The sequence below is a fragment of the Mytilus trossulus genome, chromosome 5, assembly GCF_036588685.1.
Source record: "Mytilus trossulus isolate FHL-02 chromosome 5, PNRI_Mtr1.1.1.hap1, whole genome shotgun sequence".
NCBI lineage: Eukaryota > Metazoa > Mollusca > Bivalvia > Mytilida > Mytilidae > Mytilus > Mytilus trossulus.
The window spans coordinates 77,259,435-77,266,948 of NC_086377.1; the positions used below are offsets into that span (position 1 = coordinate 77,259,435).

At 33.2% G+C, this 7,514-nt stretch overlaps 1 long non-coding RNA gene across 1 annotated transcript; it reads right to left on the reverse strand.

Annotated features, from left to right (window-relative positions):
• Nucleotides 1–1,105: 1,105 nt before the first annotated feature.
• Nucleotides 1,106–4,941, reverse strand: LOC134717475 (uncharacterized). Its single transcript, XR_010107330.1, has 3 exons — nt 4,827–4,941; nt 2,154–2,177; nt 1,106–1,190 (listed from the first exon to the last, which is right to left on the reverse strand). It is a non-coding gene; the product is annotated as an uncharacterized LOC134717475 (long non-coding RNA).
• Nucleotides 4,942–7,514: the final 2,573 nt, after the last annotated feature.

Sequence of the window (7,514 nt, forward strand, 5' to 3'; positions counted from 1 at the left end):
TTGAGGTAAAGAGTGTCACTGCTATGTCATATGTTGGTGTTGAGTATAAGAATGTCATTGCTATGTCACATGTTGGTGTTGAGGTAAAGAGTGTCATTGGTATGTCACATGTTGGTGTTGAATATAAGAGTGTCATTGTTATGTCACATGTTGGTGTTGAGTATAAGAATGTCATTGCTATGTCACATGTTGGTGTTGAGGTAAAGAGTGTCATTGCTATGTCACATGTTGGTGTTGAGTAAAAGAGTGTCATTGTTATGTCACATGTTGGTGTTGAGTATAAGAATATCATTGCTATGTCACATGTTGGTGTTGACTATAAGAGGGTCATTGCCATGTCACATGTTGGTGTTGAGGTAAAGAGTGTCATTGCTATGTCACATGTTGGTGTTGTCTATAAGAGTGTCATTGCGATGTCACATGTTAGTGTTGACTATAAGAGTGTCATTGCTCAGTGACATGTTGGTGATGAGTATAATAGTGTCATTGCTATGTCACATGTTGGTGTTGAGTTTAAGAGTGACATTATGTAGGTGTCACATGTCATGTTCAGTACAGGAGTGGTAAATTAATGTTGTATGATCAGGTGTCACATGTCATGTTCAGTACAAGAGTGGTAAATGAAAGTTGTATGATCAGATGGCACATGTCATGTTCAATACAGGAGTGGTAAATGCAGGTGTATGATCAGGTGTCACATGTCATGTTAAGTACAGGAGAGGTAAATGCATGGTGTATGATCAGGGGTCACATGTCATGTTCAGTTTTGGAGTGGTAAATGCATGTTGTATGATCAGGTGTCACATGTCTACTATGTGACGTGTAATAAAGTAAATCAATATTTCAATTGTATACAGTTAAGAAGTATCAGACATCAACTCTTTGACATACAAACTGGAGTGGTATTCATCAGTGTAATAAAGTTAATCACAATATATCATAATACTATGTTTCTTAATATTTTGAAGACAAGAGTATTTGCAATAAATAGAATGTACACTGAATCACTGAACACTAACAAGGGCAGTGTTTAACTGATCCACATTATGTGTACTATATATAATAAATATCTGTAAATGTGTTAAACATTTTACTTTACTTACAGAATCTTTACATTCCAAGTTAGCTCCGTTCTTTACACATAATTCTACCTCTTTTATATTCCCATACTGTGCAGCTTTAAGAAGTTTCTGTAAGCAAAACAAATCTTTTACATTTTCCTCTTAAACATACGAATGTATTATAAATGTAATAATTGGATTTAACAAGCTTCATTTTTACAGTTTCAACAGTTTATACCAAAAACAGTGACTACCAAGAAGGAGTGAAATTGTTGGGTATAATTTCAGATTTTTTTTTTAGAAAAGTCTGTAGACAATTGTATTATGCATCAGTTTTGAGATCAGCCTAAGTTTTTGTTGAGGTTTGTGTTGCTCTGTCTTTAGTTTTCTATGTAATGTTTTGAATATAAAAAGAAGATGTGGTATGATTGCCAAAGGGACAATTCTACAAAATATACCAAATTACACAGAAAATAACAACTTTAGGTCACTGTACAGCCTTCAACAATGATCAAAGCCCATATGGCATAGTCAGCTATAAAAGGCCCTGAAATGACTAATGTAGACCGTTGAATTTTGATTGTTTTTCATTTTTTTCTATGGCGTTGTCAGATTCTCTTCAACTTGAAGAGTTGTTAATGTCCTACAATATCTTACGTTTCTTTTTTTTTTATCTCCTGGAATTTTGTATATTGAAATTCTGTTCACTGTCGTCATTTTGATTTCTCCTGTTCTCCCCCTGAGAAAACTGCATGCCTGTATCTTTATAACATAGGTCACATGACATAAGTCACATGACACTGACTGACTCTGAGAATATTACACACCTGTATCTTAATGTACATTTTATAGACAACATAAGTCACATGACATAGGTCACATGACACTGACTGACTCTGAGAATACTGCACACCTGTATCTTTATGTACAGTTTGTAGACAACATAGATCACATGACATACATTTTAAAGGTCACATGACACTGACTGACTCTGAGAATACTACACACCTGTATCTTTATGTACAGTTTATAGACAACATGAGACACATGACATAGGTCACATGACAATGACTTTTAAAAAGAAAAACTTACCTTATCCCAACTTGCCATTATATCCTGTAAAAGAAAATGAAATCATTGTATATTTATTAAAATAAGGAGATATGATTACCAATGAGACAACTATCCACTTAAGTTCAAATGAAGTGGATGTAAGCAATTAAAGGCATCAGTACGGCCTTCAACAATAAGAACAAGAGGCTGTCAAGTGACAGCAAACTGGTTTTTCCTGTATACAATGTAGGTCGAACCCTGAACAGTTGAACAAGTATGGACACAACATTTAAGCTTAAGACAGCTCTGAATTTGGATTCTGATTGAATATTTATAATAGATTATTTTTTAATTAAGAGGGAATGCCACGAACCATCAAGCTTCTTCCCTAAAATTTATTGAAACTACATTTTTAATTAATAATGAAAATGATATTTGCAAATCTGAAACACATACAGGATCATGTAAAAAAATAAACATTAACACACGTGTACAGCAAAAATGAATTACCACATTACAACTGTGACATCTACCTTCATAACACACATGACTTTAAAAAAAAGTCAAAAAGAAATGTTGATGTTATCATTACTCAGGTCAGGAACACTACCTTATATGGAAATGCATGAATAACATACTTATGTTCTCGCACGTGTAATTGTTTATTTACGTGTGACGCAATTTATTGTTACCTGGTTTTTTACCAATCCACTAAAAGAGCAATAATGCATTATGGACTACTACGTGTTTACAATCAACCAAGAACATGTGCTACTTACTTAAATACAACACATTTTGTCGTGCAATGCGGGATTAACAATTTCGCTTAGTTTTTCATTTTTTGTATCCACATTTATAGTTCGTGATATAAAGTATTCGTTCCATGCTCAGATTAATGATGAGTTCTTTCTATGCGAAGAAAAAGTGTTTGATTTACCAGATATATAGCTATTCACGTGTTTGATGATGACATGCAGAATTCATGTATTTGTCCACCAGACAGCAACAAAACAACAGTGAAAAACACAATTACACATCAGACAAACATACAAGTGTAAAGTTAGCCATCGATTACAGCCATTGACAGCCGATGCTAATATTCATGAGTGCAGAAACTTTCGTATAGATAGTTAAAGAGAAATGTGTGATCCATGAATTTTGTGTTCATACAAAAGATGAAGACTAAGAGCTTGTCAAGTATCTGATGGGGTCACTAAACTTTTTGAGTTTAAAAATATATATTGCAATGCACCTACTTTTATGTTTAAAAAGTAATTTAAATCGAGGACAAAATGTGTTTATATATTTGTTTTTAAGAGACAATAGCGTATAATCATCAATCGTGGCCATTAATAGCCGACTTTACGGTATGGGGTTTTCTCATAGTTGAAGGCGTTACAGTTGCCTATCATTACTTACATCCACTTTATTTGTGCTTAAGTGGATAGTTGTCCCATTTGGCAATCATACCCCATCTCCTTATTTTTGTATATAAACATCCCTCAGAAGTTCGGGTTTCCATTATAAACTAAAGTATTTACATACATGACAGTGTTTACAAAAAAGTATTGATTTTTTACATATTTCAGTATTTGCCACTTCCAAACTGTTCCCTTTGCTCTGACGGTAGTGGAAAACAACTGTTGTTTTATATGGTTTTCGTCTTTGCTAAGTTTTTTGTTCAAATGGAGATATCAGATTTTTTTTTAATTTTTAACGGACTCTGACTCAAACATTTGTCAATCTTAATAAAATCATTACTGATGTTAAAATCCATGTTTATGTTCGACAACGTGGGAAATTTGATATATTTTGTGAAAATTGCACCGTTACACCTAAACCTACTATATTTCTTTTATGCATTGGATATAAAAATTTCTATTTTTGTATATAAAATACACATGAAATAAGGCCGTTTTTTTTTATGTTATTTTACACAAATAATTTTTGGTCCCTCTATAGCTTACTTTTCAGCAACGAACCTATGATTGCTTACTTTACTAGATTGTGTATTGAATGGAAAGATATCTCAATTGGCACTCATACATCATCGTCGTATTTCTAACTTAATCATGTTAATAGGTAATATTGCACCCACTATGATCCAGATTATTTCTATAATCGGAGATATTGCCCAGGACAGCAGCCGAATGATAAAAATACCTATGACGGACTCTGCTGTTGTCTGTTCTATAGCCGGGTTGTTGTCTCTTTGACACATTCCCAATTTCCATTCTCAATTGTATGCATCGAGTGATGAAACTGTACAAAATATGTTAAGCTATTTACCGTCCGAGCTTTAATAACACTTATTTTTAGCATACTGAATATTATGATGTTCAGATCCTGATAAAAAGTTTACACGTCCAGTACATATAGAAGTGTTTCTGTGCCAGTTTTTGTGTTTTTCGAGGCAGAAATGTTTTTGGAATGACATTATATATGTTTTAAAGAGATTACAAAATTTGCATACTTGACAGTAATCATTTCATACGAAATTTCAAGTTTCAAGTCGTGAAATTATTGCACAGGTACAATGCATAACAATGGAAAAAAACCTGTTTAACTACTTTTACAAGGCGAGAAAGAAAGTCGAACAGTGAAGCTCGTAAGCAATACTTTTTCAATCTGAGCATGCAAACTGAAGATTATGTGATTTTAAAGAAACGTGTTAAAGTAAAGTCCCTTACTTATTACAATACAATTAAATACCCAAAGTGAAATCTGTTGGTACGAGTTCTACAACCGTCAATATGGGATTACATGTGGGTCTTCGTCAAACTGTTATTGCAACTTCAGCATGTTATTGTTAAGTCTGTCTGCAAGGCCTTAATGCCACTTTATATTCATACCCCTTCTGCCACCAGAATCTGAAAAAAAGTTTTGAAATTTAAAACATGTAAACAGATTAAACAGAATAGAGAATGGAAACAAGGAATGTGTCAAAGAGACAACAACCCAACCAGAGAGCAGAGACAGCCAAAGGCCAACAATGGGTCATCAACACAGCGAGAAAATTCCGCACCCAGAGGCACACTTGATCTGGCCCCTAAAGGCTAAACAATAATGATTACTAGTTCAGCAAAGTATAATGTAAGGGCAAATATATTTGTTATTTGTAAAATTAATCATAAATATTTTAAGTTTTAGTGGCCTCTAGGGAAGGAACTCTTGAAACAGTGCGCAGAAACTAAATGCATAGCCATGATAACTAATTTTTGAATTAAATTAATAATTTTTCATTAACCATGGTAAATCAATGAGACGCGGCTTTTAAGGGATAAACTTAGCTGTTATAACAAGGCTTAGTTATTTAAGGCATGTAACTTACTATATATGAGAAACTTGGGAATTACTGGAAAGCTTGCGCAGAACCTCATTACATGCTCTAATCATTATTTCTTACAATAAATTAAATTGTAATTAAGCATGTACATAACAGGCTATTATTTGAACTTGGAATTATTTTTACTATGGAATTTGCATAATTTCTTGTGTTTAAAATTTTCAGTAAATTCTATGTTTATTTGGTATAATAATCTTTTGAGCGGTAAAATAACTCTTTCCATTAAATGCATTTTGGTTAGATAGTGTTGTGTGCGGCACAGTACATTCTATTGAAAATAAACTATTTTCTTTATAATGGTAAGTGTTGTGTGCAGCACAGAACATTTCAGTATAGAATACACATGGAATTTATTAAAAATTTCAATAACAAGAAAACAAGCAAATTCCATAATTAAAAATAATTCCAAGTTCAAATAATAGCCTGTTACATGTATATCCTGAGCAAATGCTTTGGAGTGATGAAGAGAAGCTGTAATAACACCCTTTAGTTATTACAGACATACATGTACTTTTTCTGTTATAACAAAGGTGTACTATCTGACTATGCATGATGGGAAAACTATGAACTGTTATATCTTTCTATAGTTGAGTATACACAAAGACAATAGTAATATCAATAGAACTTGTATACATTTAAACAAAACTAATGATGTATATTGTTCCTTTGAAACATGTAACATACATATGTTATCACAGTTCTTTGATTTTTTAGTCCACAATAACAAATGTATGTTTTTTTTCTGTAATAACTCTATAAAATTATATCCTTGACTGACTGAACCATGAAAATGAGGTCAACGTTGGGTGACAGCTGCCAGTTGGACATGTATATCTTATAATAATTCCATATACAAATAAATTGGGAATGTTTCCATGGGACACAGAAGTTGCCTCCGCTTGCATATCATATAAAGTTATAAAGGGACATAACTGAAGAACGGTAAAGGTCACTATCAAAATTTAGTTGAGGTTAACTTAAGTCAGAGAACGGAAACGAAAAATTCAGCACCTTAAAGGCTTTACCATTTGTAAAAGGGCATAACTCTAGAACGGTTTAAGTGAAGCATCAAAATTCAAACTTGATATGTGCTTTGTGGAAATAAGCATTGTGTATAAGTTTCATAACATTTGGTTGAGGCAAATTAAAGTTAGAGAACGGATACCACCTTTGGGACAGACGGACGCACAGACCGACAAGGGCATAAATATATTAGACATATTGCTAACAGTATTTGAGATATGATATATATTTTATTCTCATAAAACCATGAAGTACATAGGTTACAGAGAAGTTAAAAACATGCATATGGACTTGACCCATACAAATTTAACCTTGCATGTTCACTGATCCATGAATAGAAAACTGTCTTGACGGGCACTAGGACCCTGCAAGGTAAGCACATACGAAATATAGTTATCCAATTACTCAAAATAAGAGAAAAATAAAGAATACTAATAATCTTCATTTTTTTTTCAAGTAGTCACTGAACCATGAAAATGAGGTCAAGGACAATGGACATATGACAGACAGTCACAGAAACTTCATAACATAAGGCATCTATATCCAAAGTACGAAGAATGAAGGATCCAGGTCTTCTACCTTCTGAAATATTGGGCTTTTAAGAAGTCTGTTACGATGCTGCCGCTGCCAACACCGCTGGATCACTATTCCTATGTCGAGCTTTCTCCAACAAAAGTCATACCCTGGACAAAAACTGATTACATGCATGTATTATTTCAGCCATCTTGGTTCGTGGGCGGGGTCACCGGACACATTTTTTAAACTAGACACCCAAATGATGATTGTGGACAAGTTTGGTTAAATTTGTCTTTGTAGTTTCAGAGAAGATTTTTGTAAAAGGTTACAAAAATTTACCAGAAATTGTAAAAAATTGACTATAACATGTATAAAGGGCAATAACTCTGTAAGGGGTCAACTGACCATTTTGAAAATTTGACTTTTTTGTAGATCTTACTTTGCTGAACATTATTGCTGTTTACAGTTTATCTCTATCTATAATAAATTTCAAGATAATAACCAAAAACGGCAAA